The sequence below is a fragment of the Heterocephalus glaber genome, unplaced genomic scaffold (genome assembly GCF_053883595.1).
Source record: "Heterocephalus glaber isolate CG9 unplaced genomic scaffold, H.glaber_assembly_v1.0 deba00001613, whole genome shotgun sequence".
Taxonomy (NCBI): Eukaryota; Metazoa; Chordata; class Mammalia; order Rodentia; family Bathyergidae; genus Heterocephalus; species Heterocephalus glaber.
Window position 1 is genome coordinate 5,481,028 of NW_028258384.1, and position 18,252 is coordinate 5,499,279.

An 18,252-nucleotide genomic window follows, 5' to 3' on the forward strand; every position below is an offset into this window, starting at 1 on the left:
CTGTATAAATTTATTCCCTTGAAAACCCTGACAACAACACCTATCCAGGGTGTGAGTGCTGTGGCCCTGAGGCAGGTAGCCTAGATAGAATATAAGGGACAGAAAGAGTGCTGCTGATGGTCACTTGCTGCTGCTCTGCTATTTCACTACTTTGCTGCCTTATGCCCACCATGAACTGTTTCTCCTCTCTGATGCCCCTCTGCCATACCACCCTGTCTTGGAGCCATTTGATTATGGACTGAAACTTCTATTAACAGTGAGCTACAATAAACCTTTCCCCCTTTAACTTTGTGTGTTTGGTATTTTGTCTCAGCAATGAGAAAAGTAACTAAGACGGAATTTGGTACCAGAAGATCAGGGTCATTGCTGTGACTGCACCTGACCATGTAGTTTCTGAGCCCTTGAACCTGGCTTGCAGGATGAATTTGGAAAAGTTTGGAGATTCTGGCTAAAGAAACAGCCCTGGAATGCCTGTAAGCTGTAATTGATGGGAGATTTTGGTCAGAGCTCAGAAGATCAGAATGCTGATAGAAATGCTGCCAGTAAAGTCCAGGCTTAGGCGCTTTCTGTTGGGAAGAAGAACTGCATTGGTTGTTGGACTCCAGACCATGTGTATTATGCTTTGGCAGAAAATTTGTTTCATTTTGCTCTTGTCTAGAGATTTTGCTTAAACCTGAGATTAAGGACTAAGTAATCTGGTGTAAGAATTTTCAAGGCAGTCTAATGTTAAGGTTTTGGCATGGCTACTGTTGATCTGGCTTCTAGGCAGATCTATGTTGAGGATCAAGAGCAATGAGCTCAGCAGAATGATTTAATACTTTTTGAGTTTGGCCAGAAAGGAAGCTCCATTAAAATTGTGACCTACAAATATGGAGCAGAGAACTTGCTCACTGAAAAGACTAGCAATAAAAAGCCATGTACTTCATAAGAGGACAATAAAAAAGATGGCCAGAAGACACAAGACACAGCAGGACTCCAGTCTTTGTAGCCTCAAGGTTGCAAAGGTGAAAGACTTTGCTTTGAGAGGACAGCCCCAGAGGACCATATTCCAGAATGGTGGTACCATAGAGAATTTGTGTCTCAGGATTGGGTTCAGCATGCTCTGCAATCCAGGCACTCAAAACCTACCACCAAGAGAGAAGGAGGGCTGGCTACTGCTCCAGCTGTGGCAGAGCATGACATCATCCAAAAAGTGCTGATTTTAGGTACATGTAGAATACAAGAGTTGTGGGGTCAGGAAGAATTCCACCCATATTTCAGAAGAAAGCCTGGGAGGCCAGGCAGTTTGTGAAAATGTGAGTGTGAAGGCAAAGGAGCAGTGGAGACCCCAGAAGGTTGGAGAAGCCAGGAATGTAAATTGGCTGAGGAAAGCAATAAGAAGGAAAGCCAGTCTAAGAGAGAAGCCATTAGAGCTTCAACTATACACAGTGCCATAGGGCAGGAGCCACCCAAACCTTGTAGAGTTCACATCTTGCCACAGAGGACCTAGATTCTGGACATAGAACTAGGACTTAATGTTTGCTCTGTTGGACTTTGGACTTGCTTTGGTCCCACTACTTTCTATCCCCCTATTTGGAATGGTAATGTTTATTTTGTGCCATTGTGTATTGGAAGTGTTTAACTTTCTTTTCATTTGTATAGTGACCTCACAGGTAAAAGTTTGCCTTAAATCTTGGAGGAAAATTTAGACTCAGACTATTCAGACAGGAATGTTGAAACTGTTAGGACTTTGCCAACACTTAAATATGGACTAAATGCCTTTTGCATAAAGGGATGTACATGAGTCTTTGGGGCACCAGGAGCCAGAATGTTATGGTTTCTGTCTAAATGCGCCCCCTAAAGCCTCATGTGGTCATAGGTGGGGCTTTTCAGGGGCAGCTGGATAAAGACTGTATGAAGCTGGGATTAAGGATGTGATGCTGGGATTGATTCATGGTGTGATGCTAGGATTAATGGTGCCCCACTGTGAGTGTGAATGCTACTGGACCTAAGTGCACATAGCTTGGCTAGTATACAAGGGACAGAAAGAGGGTTGCTGCTTGTCCCTTGCTGCTGGTCACTTGTGGCTTCTTTGCTACTTCATTGCTTTGCTGCCTTCTGCCCACTATGAACTATTTATCTTCTCTGATGCTGCTCTGCCATACCACCCAACTGCCTTGTAGCCAGCTAACTAGCAACTGAAACCTCTAAAAACTGTGAGTTAAAATAAATCTTTCCTCCTTTAACTTTGAGTGTTGGGTATTTTTTCCCAGCAACAAGAAATGCAAGTACCACAACATAGTTGCAGAAATCCTTAGTAAGATTCTGGCAAAAAGAATGCAGCAAATCATCAAGAAGATTATACACCATGACCAAGTAGGATTCATCCCAGGGATGCGGGGATGGTTCAACATATACAAATCAATAAAGATAATACACCACATTAACAGAACCAAGAACAAAAACACATAATCATCAAAAAACCCCCACAAAAAAACAAAACACATAATCATCTCAGTAGATGGAGAAAATACAATTGCCAAAGTTCAATACTCATTCATGATAAAAACCCTACAGAAAATTGGAATAGAAAGTCTTTATCTCAATCTGATAAAAGTCATCTATGACAAACCAACAGCCAACATCATACAAAATGGTCAAACACCGAAAGCTTTCATTCTAAAATGAGGCACAAGAGAAGGATGCCCATCGTCAGCACTTCTGTTAGATATATTTCTTGAAACATTAGCCAAAGCAATTAAACCAGAAAAAGAAATAAAAGGAATGTGGATAAGAAAGGAAGAAGTTAAATTATCATTATTTGATGATAACATGATACTCTACATAGAAGATTCCAAAAACTCTACCAAAAGACTCCTAGAATTAATAAAATTCAGCAGCATAGCAGGATACAAAATCAACATCGAAAAATCTATAGCATTCCTGTACAGAAATAACAAATTCACTCATAAAGAAATTAGGGAAATAATACTTTTCACAATAACATCAAGAAAAATGAAATACTTAGGCATCAACCCAGCAAAGGAAGTGAAAGAACTCCACATTGAAAACCGCAGTACTCTGAAAAAGGAAATCAAAGATGATATCAGAAAATGGAAAGATATCCCTTGTTCTTGGATAGGCAGAACAGTATCGTGAAAATGGCCATACTACTAAAACTGTTATACAGATTTAATTCAATCCTGATCAAAATACCAATACCACCTCACTGAACTCCAGAAAATAATCCTAAAATTTATATGAAACTGAGAGACCTAAAATAGAAAAAGCAATTCTGGGCAACAAGGGCAAGGCAGGAGACACCACAATCCCCAATTTGAAGTTATACTACAAAGCTACCATGGTGAAAACAGCATGGTACTGGAAAAAAAACAGGCATGAAGATCAGTGGAACAGAATAAAATATGCAGAAACAACTCCAACCACACTCAGCCTCCTTATCTTTGGAAAAGGTGTCAAACACCTTCATTGGAAGAAAGATAGCCTCTTCAATAAATGATGCTGGGAAAACTGGCTTTCCACATGTCAAAAATTGAACCTATACCCATGTCTTTCACCATCCAGTAAACTAAAATCAAAATGAATCAAAGATCTAAATATAAAAACAGAAACACTTAGTGTGCTGGAAAATAGAAGAGGTAGAAGGGCTGGGAATGTAGCTCAGTGGCACCACACCTGCTTGGCAAGCACAAGGTCCTGAGTTTCATCCCAGAGAGAGAGAGAGAGAGAGAGAGAGAGAGAGAGAGAGAGAGAGAGGTAGAACTCTAGTAGATACACAAGTAGTCAAAGACTTTATGAACAAAACCCCAATCCCACAGGAAATATTACAATCAACAACTAGGATCACATCAAATTAAAAAGCTCTTGTCCTGCAAAAGAAACCACTATCAGTGTGAAGCCACAACTCACAGAATAGGAAAAAAAATGTTTACCAGCTATTCCTCAGGCAAAGGACTAACATCTAGAATATATAAAGTACTCAAAAAATTCAAAAGCCTCAAATATAAAGATCCAATCCAAAAATGGGTATCTGAAATGAGCAGACATTTCTCAGATGAAGAATTATAAACAGCAGTAAATATATTAAAAAATGCTCAACATCACTTGTCATTTGAGAAATGCAAATTGAAACAACACTTAGATCCTATCTCACTCCAGAAAGAATGGCTATCATCAAGAAATCAACCAGGCCAGGGATGTAACTCAGTGGTGCTGCCACCTGCCTTGCAAACACAAGGTCCTGAGTTCAATCCCCAGTACCAAAAAAAAGAGAAATAAATCAACCAATAACAAATGCTGGTGAGGTTGTGGGGGAAAAGGAACCCTTTTTCGTTGCTGGTGGGAATATAAACTGGTACAACCACTGTGGAAATCAGTATGCAGATTCTTCAAAAAACTAAAACTAGAGGTTCCATTTGATCTAGGCATTCCCCTTGTAGAAATCTTCCCAAAAGAGTTAAAAGTATCATACTACAGTGATATATGCATACTCATGATTATGGCAGCACAATTTATAATAGCTAAATCTTGGAAACAGCTCATATGCACATCAAAAGATAAATGGATAGAGAAAATGTTGTATTTATATACAATGGAGTACTATTGTGCCATAAAGAAGGATGAACTTGATTCATTAGTAGGAAAATGGATGCACCTTGTGATAATAATCTTAAGGGAAATAAATTGGACATAAAACTTTAAATATTGAATTGTTTCTCTTCTGTGAGAAACCTTGTGGGGGCATTGGCCAGAGGTATGTATGAGATGGATATGCAGGGATAATGGGCTTTTAGAGCCAGGAGTCTAATACCTCCTGGCCTTTGGGTTAGAGATTAGATTAAAAGATAGCCTACTGGGCCACAAGTCACAGTAAGATCAAAGAGCACTACCTTGAAGAGTGAATGCTCTAGACTTTGTCCTCCAAATAGTCTTCTATCATTTAAATTAATCCCCAAGTCAGTCTCATAACAGACCATTCTAATCATTCCTTGTTCTTCCCCTGTACCCTACACGAGTCCCTATCCAGATACCTTTCTTTTTTCTTTGATCCTTGCTTCATGGTTCTATCAATAAAAGACCACAGAGACTTCAGTTTGGGGCTGTCATGTGAGACTTTCTCAGGCTGAGGAGTCTGGTAAACGGCATCCCCTCTGGGCCCTCTTAGAGTATAGATGGAACATTTCCTTGGAGTAATCTTTCATCCATTCATGTGACGCCATGGTTGAAAACTGATACAGAACCCAATATGTGAATAAAGAGCATAATGGAGGGTAGATATTGGGAAGTAGGAAGAACATGTTTAAATGGGAAGGGGAACAAGGGAGTGAGGAGGGGAAGGGAATGAAGGGAATTGGAAAAAAAAACCAAGAATGGTAGGAAAAACCAGAAAGAAGTCTTTTGTAAATGACAGGAGAAGAAGAGTTGAAGGGAGGGGAGAAGAATGGGAAAAAGAATTAAGTTATATTATGTACAGGTACAAATTCCCTATGATGGATGTGATCGATATGTATGACAAATACATACTAATAAAAATTTAAGTTGAAAAATCCAAGCAGTGGCTGCCAGTTTTGTTATGTGAAAGATTACAGTAAATAAAATAAAGAAGAAAATATGGAGAAAACTAAGTATAGAGATATATTTTTGATATGAGAGGATTTTGTATAATAAAGTTAAGAAAAAGAAATAATGACAAAACAAGAAGTCTCAAGTATGAAAAAAAAGATTTATGGAGGATACAATTTATAGAAAGGAAATATGTGATTAACTATTTTCAGTTTTGCTCCTGTTAATTGATTGAGCCCAAACTATTCCTTCTAAAAGCTCCTTGTTGCTCAAGGAAGATTAGGGGGCTATGGCCCTGACTCTCATCAGTCACTTCTCAGGTCTCAACTTTCCTCTCCAGTCCAACTGGTGCTTTCAGACTGAGACTATTGTAGCAAATATAACTTACAGTGTTGCAGCTGTAAGTGGTATAACAGAGTCACGCTGAGAATTGAGCACACTCCTTGGAAATTGGAGGCAGGTTTATTTTGCTAGCAGACTGATAGGGGATTTCTCCACAAAGCCATCAGCCCTGTCTTGGGGGTAAACAGGATTTATATAGATTGGGAAAAGGAGGGGTAAGGATACAGTGGCAAGACACTCAACATTAGTTCATTGGTTGAGGTAGATACATTTAGCTTATACAATTGGATAGAAAGGTATACTAAGATTTACCTTATTTGCATACGGCGGGAAGCAGGGGTCACAGAAACCCTACTGAGAACAAAGGACAGGGGAGGAAAACGTGTCTGGCAAGTCTGAGTGAGACTCAGACCAACAGGTTTTAGGTGCTGGAGGGGTCAGAGATAGGAGAAGCCATTAGTTTGCTACCCAGTTAGCTGCAGCACAGGCTCCTTCTGGTCAGAAATCATTTCCCTGTTCAAGACTATAACTCTCCTTTCTGAGTTTATTACTAAACATGAGCTTTTCTGTGTGACTAACAGAGACACCTAAACTGCTCAATGACAAAAATAAAGACAAAGCTGCCTTCTTGTGCAGTTCCAACCTGGTTGCTAACTTCATAATATATTAAATATATATATGTTAAATATATATTAAATATAGTAAATATATTTATATTTCCCAAATGTACAGATCTTCAAAAATACAAAACTAAAGAACATCTCATCATACTGGTGATGTCTAGGCTAAAATTATTTATAATGATTAACTTTTAGGTTCAAATATTTGGCTTTTCTTTAATAGTTTTTCAATTGTTTATGATAAAATATACATGCCAATCTAACGTGAGGCAGCCAGACAACAGATGCAAATACTTTCTCAAGGCTTATGCTTATGTAATTGTTATGTGTATATCATAAATATTATAACACTTAAAGATGCTCACATACTGTACAATCCAAACAATGTCACACAAAATATACCTATTAGATACATTCTTCTTAGATGACACTGTATTAAGAAATAACAAAAACATTTTTTAAGAGTAGGAAGAATTTATTGAGAGAAAAATAGCTTCTGTCTAAGAGAGACAGAAGGAGGCCCAGAAAGTGAGTTGTCCACCAACCCCACTTCTCAAGGGTGTTTTATTGAACAAAGCCACAAGATGAGATGGGTTAAAGGTGGGACAAAACTATAGTCAACTATAAGATTACAAGTATAGTTGCTTAGGTAACATTGATCCAATGGGAAATCACAAGGTGGGTATGAGATGTGACAAAACTATGGTCAACCAATGAGATTATAACAAGTATAGTTGCTTAGGTAATATTGATTAAATAGGGATCAAATGGGGAAACAAGTCATGTAGCAAGCAAACACGGAATAAACAAGGATTTTCTGGGAAGGAAGGGACTAGGGAGATTTTGGTCCCCACCCAAGGTGATTGATGCTTATTTAGAATATCAATCACTGCTGTTTATCCCTAGGGGAATTATGTGAGTATAGTCATTCTTCTTTTTCCCAAACCCTGGGCTTCATTGAATGTGTCTTGGGCCACAATTGTCCTCTGTATTGACTTCTCTGAGGGGCCAGCCCTGCCTGATTGCCTATAATATTTCTAACTAACTTAGCTTATATTCCCCCCTCTGAAGAAGTATCCCTAACTTCAGTTAAGGGAAAAAGGGTGTAGTTTCCATCTAGCTGCTTTGAGCTGAGAAAGGTCGATGTAGGGGAGACCACAGTCAGGGGCCCTCTCTAGAGAGCTAACCTAATGGGCTTCAAATAGAAGTTGTAAGACCGAGGGCCTTACCAAACGCTCCGAGGAGCTGAAGTGGAGCACACCCGGGGATCCCAGCGGTGCCTCCAGAATGTAAGACCAAAGGCCTTACCAAACGCTCCGAGGAGCTGAAGTGGAGCACACCCGGGGATCCCAGCGGTGCCTCCAGAATGTAAGACCAAAGGCCTTACCAAACGCTCCAAGGAGCTGGAGTGGAGCACACCCGGGAAGGAACACACCGGCCATGTTGGGAAACAGACCTTTATTAGTCTGGCCAGATGGCACTCCCGAAGCAAAATAGCTCAGAGAGGCCCCTGGCTCAGAGTCCGAGGTTGTTTTATAGGGGGTTAAGGGGGGGGGTTAACATGTGGATTCACAGAAAAAAAGAACAAAGGTTAGTGGCTCATTGTCACATGCTGATGTTCAGCAGACATCCTGACTGACAGTTACGACCACCCTGTTTACAGATTGTCCTATAGATACTGGGCCCCGGGACATTTGGATTTAGGGCAAACAGATGGCTGAGTAACCTCGCCCTATTACTGATTATCCATTGTCCCGAGGCAAACACACTCCAACCATCAAATTTACAACAGAATCTAGGGGAGTAATTAACTTTTGAATCACACAGTCCCACAAAGTCATGTTGTAGTTTAGCAGTTATAAAGTTTCTTTACTAGGTCAATCTAGTGGATCCTGGTAAAAGGAGTCTAGCACATTTCTTGTTGGTTCCATCTGTATGATCACTTGGAGTTTGGCAGCCTCTAGGCAAGAATAAACAAATTTCCTAAGAAATTAGAGCATGTATAATCAAAGCATGAACACTAGAATGGAAAGTCAGGTTGGGGAAAGAACCATGTCCAGAAACTGTTCTTTAAGGGGCTGGAATACCGATTGTCACCTGCTGGCTCCTAGACTACTCTACTGATGGAGATTATCTATAAGGCTATTTCTTGTAATAAGTCTTTTTAGTTTTAGTTGTAAGAAGATGGAAGTTTGGTGATTTTGAAGGATAATTTTAGCTAAGAAATTTAAAGACTCTTGTTGATTCTACTGTAATTTTTTCTTAATGATTTATAGCAGGTCAGCTATCGGTGTAGCTGGAAACTGCCAGAAGGGGTGAGCAATTGGAGCCCCTTCTTATATCTAGATTTATTACTATGGTCTTGACTTTATATATCTTTTAGTTATACTTTTCTACTGGGTGTTTAAGACCAAGTTAAAGTGAGACTTGTTAATTAACCTCTTCCTGTCTATCAAGGTCAATTAAGTCTTCTCAGGCATTACTTTGGAACCATGCACTGACCTCTGTCAATGTCTGCTGTCAGGATGTGTCAGGGCCTTGCTTGACCATGTTGACTTCTGTGAAATCATGGGAGACCTTTCCCTCTTGGTGACCCTCCTTTGGCCCTCTGGACCTCTTGGGTCCAGCAATCTCCCAGCTCAGGAGGTTGAGTGACTCACCAAAGTTGTAGGATCCTGTAGAAAAGGTTCCCTCATGCTCTGGGTCCTTGTTGACCTTGGAGGGCTGTCCTTTTAGCCCAGTTACCTTTCTAGTTCTGGTCTCCAAACTTTAGTTGTTGAACACTCAGAAGAGAAGATCAATGACATTAGTAGTACAGTGGGGGCAGTGAGCTTAACTATTATAATTTTATCTGGATATTAAGCACTTGTGAAATATAAAGTACAGTTAGAGGATTGTTATTTCTTATCAACCATGGTTGTTTTAGTAGTTGAATCCCTGCAGAATGTTAACATATAACAGTTATATAGTTTTACAGAGAAAATTTGAGATCAAGAGCCATGTATAGTATTTTAGCATGACAATCATGATGACATCATTTTTGCAACATACTTAAATGTCCATCTAAGTATAGAATAGCCTTTCTAGTCAAACATCTCCATCTGATCACAAGATATTAAAAGACACAAAGAAAATTCTCACCTAATTTGTTATCCTTTAATAGGATACCATCTAAGGAGAATTACTGGCCTACAAATGTATCTTGAAAATTTATAACTCTGGCTATTCCAATGGTTGGCACCTGTTATCCCACACATGTTGTTTCCTGGCAAAAGAATTTCCATTTCCATTATTATACTACCAATAATCATTATTGTATTCCTTTCGAGCCCCAATGGTATATAAATAATTTAATATTTCTCAATTAAACATTATTTATATTATGGTACTCAGACACTGAGCTGAAGCATGGCTCCCACCAATCTCATAAGAGAATAGATAGGAAATTCAGCCCTTGAACAAATTACCTCAGCACTTGAACATATCAGACAAAAATTTTTTCTGGGCATTCTAATTGTAGCTATCATTTGGCAGTTACAGTGGCGACTTTTGTGGCTGCCTTAACTAATTCCATTCAAATTGTTCAAAGTATGAATAGCTATTTCCAAAATGTTATCTTTGAACTGCTAACTCAGACCAACATTGATAAAAAAATCTTCCAGTGACTTGATGCCCTTGAGGTAGCTATCAGGTGGCTCGGTGAGCACTAACAAGTGCTTTGGACACACAGTTGGCTAAGTTGTGATGCCAGTTACCATTCTACATTCATCACATATATCCCATTTAACTATTCATAGTCTTGGGAGGAAGTCCAATGCACGGTTTACAATGCTTTTCACACAGATCTTAATAGGGAGATTATTAATCTCCAGGGTTGACTGCAGACCCAACTTCATAAATTACAAATGGAAGCTCACAATATCACCTTAAATCACCTAAATGATATTGCCTACTGGCTTAACCCCCAAATTGGTTTTCTGGCCTCAACTTTTGCATTTAGATTCTTATTACTATTGGAATTATCTTTTTATTTATTTATTTATTTATTTATTTATTTATTTATTTTGGTACCGGGGATCAAACTCGGGTCTTTGCGCTTGTGCAGCAGGCAGTGAAACCACTGAGCTAAATCCCTGGCTCCTTTGTTGTTTTTTCTTACAGTCCACAAGGTCCTTGGTATGCTGTTCCAGTGAACACTCCCTGCTGAGGCCATGATGAGTTTGATGCATCAAACCCAATACCCATCTACACTTTATTTCTCTCTTTCTCCCCATCCTTGGTCCTGTAAAACAAAAAGGAGAGATATGTTGGAGACTTGGTTGAGGAGTGAATGGTTAAACTGTGGGGCAAAAGCTTACAGTCTCTGAGAGGTTTGAATGGTTAAACATTGTCCTTCCCTTTCCCCCAAGAAAGCTGCATAGCCTTGAGACAGTTTCTTGCCCAAACTGCTTTTCTTTTCTTTTCTCTTACACTGATATTCTAAATAAAAGCTTGAGAGTTCTCAGCTTTGGTGCTACTCCTGGGAGTCTTCCTAATGCTGGTCGCTCTTGGTTGAGATAGGCCCTCTGGTACTCTCAATGAATAAACTAAGCTTTTTTACAAGTAATCTTTTATTCTCTATGGTGCATGGTTGCACACTTCGCTGTGAATTGTTTCCCTTTTTGCTCTGCCTTGTAGTACCCTCTTTCCAACTTCTAGATAGATTCTAACTTTTCCTGTCAGTTCCTGCTTCCCAGCTTCTCTTTTTTTCTTCAATAAGGTGCAATTTTTTGCTGTCTGGATTCTATATCTCAGAGAGGCAAGGTTTTACTACCAGTTGCCACTCCGCCATTCTCTTTTCTCAAGACATTTTAATATGGACATCATAAACTAAAGAACAGAGGTTACAACCTCATGGCTCATGTACTGAATCCAAGTAACAGAAACCAAGTAGCAGAAATACTCTGAATCATGCAAAATAGCCTATAAAGCCTTCTCCCACTATGGACAGTTTTATGAGCTTTAACATATATATTTATTCATGTGACTACTACTGTAATCCTACATACATATATCTCCTATATACATGTATCGATTCATGTGACTCCTACTGTAATCTGGATAAAAAAATAGTGAGGGTTAGGACATTCACATAAACTCACAATATCTTCCTTCATATTGCTTATTTTATAGTAAGCAAAGAGTAACCTCATGGTAGTGAAACTTGTCAGTCACTGCCTTAACCAAATGATTAAATTAACATCCTCAAAAATGATAGCAACCAAATCATGTGTTTCCTAGGGGCACAACATTAGTTACAAAGTATTCCTACCAAAAAATGCATAACCAGAATAGAAATATGAAGAAACATCAGACAAACTCAACTGAATGAGATTCTAGATAATAAATGGCTTATACTATTATAGAAATGTTACTGAAACAAAAGATTAAGAAAGGCTAAGAAACTATTCCAGATTAAAGAATATTTAAGAAACGCAAGCTAAATGCAATGTATGATCCTGGGTTGAATCCAAGATAAAAATATTTGCTATAAAGAAAGTATTAAGACAACTGGAAAACTTGAATAAGGTCTCTATAATAGGTAACAGTATTGTGTTGAGGTTAAATTTCCTGATTTTGATAATTGTATTATGGTTATTTAAGTGATGTCTTGCTTCTTTGGAAATATTTGCTGATGTATTCATGAGTAAAGAGGTATGGCATTGATATGTCTATCTGTAGAGAGAATATATAGTAAAACAAATGTATCTAAAAGTTAAAAACATAATAAACCTGGACAAAGTGTATATGGGGATTCTTTGTACTACAACTTTTTGTAAATTCAAAAACACTTCCAAAGAAAGGTAAAAACAACTCAGTGTAGTGCTTGATATGCAGCTCAGTGGTGGAGTGTTTGCCTAGCATATGCAAGGCCCTGGGTTTGATCTCCAGCACCACAAACAAAACCAAACCATCTCAGTATATAGCTAAAATGAGGATTCTTCAAAAATTCATAACTGCTATCACATCTGAATTTTTTTAGCAAATATCCTAAGACCTTCATATATCAAATATGAGTTTGTCCCATAAATGTGAGTATACGTGTTTAGGTGTTTATAGTTTGAATTAGGATACTGACAAGGACCACTTGTGCTTGTTTGAAATCTCTTCTCTCCTTGGAATTTATTGAAAGAACAAGGTCATTTATCCTGTAGAGTTTCCTACATTTGGAATTTTGCTGATTGCATCTCAGATCATAGTTTTTTGGTTTTTTTTTGGTACCGGGAATCAAACTTGGGACCTTGTGCTTGCAAAGCAGGCGGTGGAACCACTAAGCTAAATCCCCAGCCCCCCAGATAACAGTTTATTATAAGTATTTTCTAATAATTATACTTTGTAGCAGATACCTCTGCCCAGTATTAGTAGGCTATAGTGGCACAAGCTTCTTGCCCTTCCATAATTTGGCTGTGTTACATTGGAAGTAGTCCAGTCGGTTGAGTTCATTTCCAGACAAGGTCAACTGACTCCAAATAAATTCTTCCCCTCTGAATTAACCATTTGTTCTCCCCAGCAAAGATATGCTTGTGCCCTCATTCTACAGTGCTGCCTGCTTGATGTTTGTTATCAGCGGGTGTCCCAAGTCCTGCCCAGTTTCCCCCTTCCCATGCTTGTAATGAATAAACACTGGATGTCCTGGGAGTCCTTTGTCTTTACTGCACAAAGCAGCTTAGATCAGCCCAAGACTCAGTTTCTCTCAAGTCTCTGTCTCTGTGTCTTTATTCCCTCTTTCCTATCTCACAGATGTCATCCTGGCTCACAGGAGACCAGAACCCACTGCAGGGGTCTCTAGTAATGTCCCCTTTCCCGTTTCCTATAATACTTATCTAACAATGTAGTTAAATGACTATTAATGTAGTGATGCCTTCTTGGACATTCAAATAGAAGCTAGATGGTTTCAAAACCATTTTTGTATTACAAAAGGTAGGAATTTAGACTTACGAAACCTTCAGGGTTGCCACCAACTAGAAATTTTTATAACTCCATGCAAATATCAGCACAGACAAGACATAGGTAGAAGTGTAGGCAATAGTTACAGTGGCTAACATCTACTGTCTTTAATATTCCTTAGAGCTTTTATGTTCACCTCTGCATAGAGTAAGGAATGTGGTATAGGATATGAGGCCTAGCCCTCAGCAAAAGGGCCTGGAAAAGTGTGTTTGGTGGTCTTAATATATGTCCATAAATTCTTCTATACTTTTTCCTTTAAGAAGTAAAATTCAACATCCCTTCCCCAAAGTGTGGGCTGGACTTAGTAACACACTCCTAATGCATAAAATATGGCTGAAATGATATAGTGTGTGACATCCAAGAACATGTCATAAAAGATATTGTAGCTTCCTTCTTATTCTATCTCTTGAATCAATCACTCTGGGAGAAGCCAGTTGTCATATCATGAGGATACTCAAATAGCCTTATGGAGATGACCATGTGGTAAGAAATTGAGACCTTTTGCCAACAGCCACATATGAACCATCTTAAAAGAGGATGTTCTAGTCTCACTCAACTCTTCAGATAACTCCAACTTGATAAAGATTCTCTCCTTTGGCCAAAACTTTAATCCAGCTCCTCTAAGTCTTCTGCTTGACTATGTCTGAACTTAGGGTTTCATCCTTGTTATGAAAGAACCTAGTTTGAGCTAGAATCCTGCTAAATCATTTTAGGATAAATTCTTCTCCATTGGTATCTGACTACCCTTGGTACCAGGTGAGGGTATTAGAAATTTCTTGTCATTATATTAAATCTGGATTGAGATGAGAAGCTGTTTTTTTTTTATATACCGGGGATCGAACTCAGGATCTTGTGCTTGTAAGGCAGGTGCAGTGCCACTGAGCTAAATCCCCGGCCAGAAGCTGGGTTTTAGTATTCACCTTTATTCCTATGACACTGACCTTTAGAGTTACAACCAAAGCTCTGCTTGGTAGACTTTGAAGTCCTGTGAGTTTAACAAAAGCCATGATCATTTTCTTGGCCTCTTACATTTTCTCGAAATGGAAGATGCTCTTTTGGAAAAATAACCTCAAATTCAGACCTCTTTTTTTCTTGAATATTGGCCTCATAATGCTTCAGTGTCCTTGGTGGTTCTCCAATACCTCAAACAAAAATTTTCTAAATTTTTCCCACCCATTTTACTATTTCTTAGTTGAAGATTAGTCCCAGTTACCTAGTCTAAGATTAGTAGAGGTGGAACACCCCCAAGAATGAATTTCTAAAAATGTAAACTTAAGCCAGGTGTGGTGACACACACCTGTGATCTCAGCACTCGGGAGGCTGAGGCAAGAGGATTGGTGCAAGTTTGAGGCCAGCCTGGGCTACAAACTGAGTTCAAGGCCGACCTGAACTGCATAGTGAGACCTTGTCTCAAAAAAAAATCAATATAAACATGTATACTTAATCATATCATTCTCACTCAAATTACTTCAATAATGTAGTCAGAAGTTTTCAGCTGAAAGCAACATTATAACTGAAATACTGTATAGTTTAAAATATAGTTCTATCTCACATGACAAGAAATGGTAATGGGATGGTGCCAAGGTTATTTAATCCAGTAGATAACTGATGTCAATCCCCAGTACTGCGAAATATAAATAAGTAAATAAATGTACCATAACTCTAAACAGTGCTCTTATAGGACTGCATATCCAGTAAGACTAGTGGGGTTTGGGGCAAAAGAACAAAAATCTTTGCTCTTCTAGCTGTTCTGTTTTATCAAGGAAAAAATTCTCCGAAAGTCAGCAGACTTTTCCTTTTATCTCACTGACCTAAGTTAGGTCAATGCCCATTCTCAAATTAGTCTGTACAAAGAGGGGTGTGATTACTGTGCTTAGTTTAGGTGAACCGTGATTCATTGCTTGGGGCTGGGAGATAAGCCTATCTTCCCTGAGCACTTGTTACTGACACTTGTCAATCAAATCAGGCTTCTGCTAGTGAGGAAGGTGGTAAGTAGGAAACGGTTATTGTGTAAGCAACCGTGAGTGGAACAAATGACTTCCCATTTCTCCTAGAATAAAAACCATCTCTTTAACATGACTATAAGGCCCAAGGGATCTGGTCCCTGCCTACTTTGCCTCTCCAACATAATTTTAGGCCTCTCTTTTCCTTATCTGTTTTCCAGCAACACCGGACTTTCTGTGTTGTCCCAGGCTCCCTCTTACCTTAGGATCTTTGCACTCTGTTACTGCTTCAGATCACTAGTGGATAACCTTCCTGATATTTATGAACTTCAATGTAATCATCTATAAAATGCAGATAATAATAATATCTATTTCACAAAGCTATTGTGAAGAGTAAATAAGTCATGCGTGTTCAGCACTCAGCAGTATTTGGTAAAGTGTAAGTGCTCAAGTAATTGGGAAGAATCAGTAAGTCTAAGATGTCAGATTGTATCCTTGCTTTATTTCCCTGCTGATGCCCTTTGTTGCTATCCTATCTTATCCCAAAAAGACTCCATCCCACTACCACAATAACTAGATAGAATTGAGGTAGGATAGAAAAAATAAATAGAAATAGAAAGGAGACAAAGAAATTATAATTTCTACAACTGTAGTTAAAAAAAACCAAACTATAGCTTCAAGACACAAACGTACTCAAGTTTACAATGCTTTAAAAAATTCCTTAGGTCTGCTTCTTTTTTCTTTTCAGGCTTCTTACTTCTAAATTCCTAAGAGTCTTAAAGGTACAATAAGTCTGCAATTGGGCCTGTGATTTTCTTCTGATACTATGAATTCACTTATTCCACAGACTTCTATTTTCATGGAAACAGCACTATTAATTGGGTACCATATCACTAATTTTCAAATGGATGGAAATAGCTTGCATTTTAACCCAACCCACTAATGGGTAACCTGACAGACACTAGGAATACGTTATCCTAGATCATCAGTCTTGATGGCACTGCCAGAACTGAGGTAGGGTAGAGAAATAAAAGATGGGTAAAATGGAGACAAGGAAATCATAACTCAAACTGTACTTTTGAGAAGACTATAACTTGTAAGACTCAGCTGAAGTTTCTCAAGACAATCCATATCAACATTCCTGTGGTTAAATTTAGGCTTTTCCTCTACCAGACCCATCACACTCAAATTCCTCAGGAATATAGAAAATCCATAAATTGGCTTAATTGAGGAAATAAAGTGCAGAAGCTGGATCCTAAGATAAAGGAACAGCTTGAGAGAATCTAAAGAGAATGTTTTAATTACCAACAAAACAAAACAAAAACAAACAACCTGGGCCCACCTGGGCCACATATGCCTGGGGTTTCCAACCCTTCAAGAGAAGCATAAATGTTACCTATTCCAGGAAATAATGTGATTTATTTCCCCGAGTGCCCATATTATAGACAGCTGTTAGACAGAAATATTACAGGCAGTCAGATAGGGCTAGGCCCTCTGAGAGAGTTGGGACAAAGGTGAAACACATCACAGCTGTGGCTGGAGACATTTCTGTTCGAGACCAGGCCTCAAGATAAGGACAAAATGACTAAGCCTGCATATTTCCTCAAAGGACAAACAGTGGACCTAATGAAGTCTAGATGGACAACACTCACTTTGTGGGTGACCAAGACTCCTGGAACCATCATTTCCTAGGAAAATCTTTGTTCTTTCCATTCACACGTGTTATGTGACTTGTTTCCCTATTGGATCACTATTACCTAAGTGACTATATTGTAATCTTACTGGTTAATCACAGCTATAACCCATGTTGTACCCAGGTGAGTTTTGGTCTATAAAACTTCCCTGTAAAGTGGGATCCCTGGCTATCCATTTAGGATTCTTCCTGCCTCTTAGAAGCTATCCTATTGATGAATATTTTCCTACTCTGTTGTTCCAAGAATTCATTTTTCGGTTTTTAGAGAACACAAGCTTGATGTATCAGACATCTAACAGGTTGGGGGATATAATATTTCATATTTCATCTCCTCTATCACCTGCATTCCACTCTTGAGTGCATCCTAAAATCTCTGCCTAATAAACCCTTCTGGTGCCTCTTACTGATGCATCCTGAAAACTATTTCCATGATGGGAGTCAGTGAACCTGCAAACTCACTCTACCAAAGGGAAGGTTATTTCTTATTTCAGCCTCAGGGACCTCTTCAGATTCAGCTTGGTGACAAGACCACACTAATACTGCACTCCCACTCCAGACCACAATGCACTTTACCCTCAAGCACCTGCACTCCTAAGTGTGTATTTCTTTGTTTCTGCTTAATAAATCTGCCTAGGTGTCTCACTCACAATTTCTGAAATGCTTTTCTGTGATGAGAGTCCCAAAACTACTCTGGTGGGGGGAGGATACTGAAGTTCCCATCTCCTCTTTAGGGGACCTCCTTGGATCCTATCCAATGACAAAATGAAGTAAGTGCTACAGGTATCCTGAATGGATCACAGAGGGCCAGGAAATCCATTTTGGCCTCAAATAAAGACTCAATGGAAAATAACTCCAAGGAGGCTACTCATAATATACAGCAAGAGGATTGAAAGAAATGCATGTTGCTCTCTTTAGATATATTAATGCTAATAGCATACATATAGCATTTTTCATATGTTAATTAATTTAATGCTCACAAAACTCCAAAGGTAAGAGAGTTTGTGACTTGCTTAGGGTTTCAGAACTTAAGTGGTAGATTCAAGCCTAGGCCATCTAGACCTAGAGTCCATATGATACCATGGGATGAATCTAGCAGATAAGATTC

General features: G+C 38.8%; 1 protein-coding gene across 1 annotated transcript in view; it reads right to left on the reverse strand.

Annotated features, from left to right (window-relative positions):
* Positions 1-10,590: 10,590 nt before the first annotated feature.
* Taf9b (TATA-box binding protein associated factor 9b) overlaps positions 10,591-18,252 on the reverse strand; it is a 62,633-nt gene continuing 54,971 nt past the window's right edge. The window contains exon 9 of the mRNA XM_087196607.1: positions 10,591-10,806. The gene's annotated coding sequence lies outside the window, so the exon portion shown is untranslated. The remainder of the gene's footprint in view (positions 10,807-18,252) is intronic.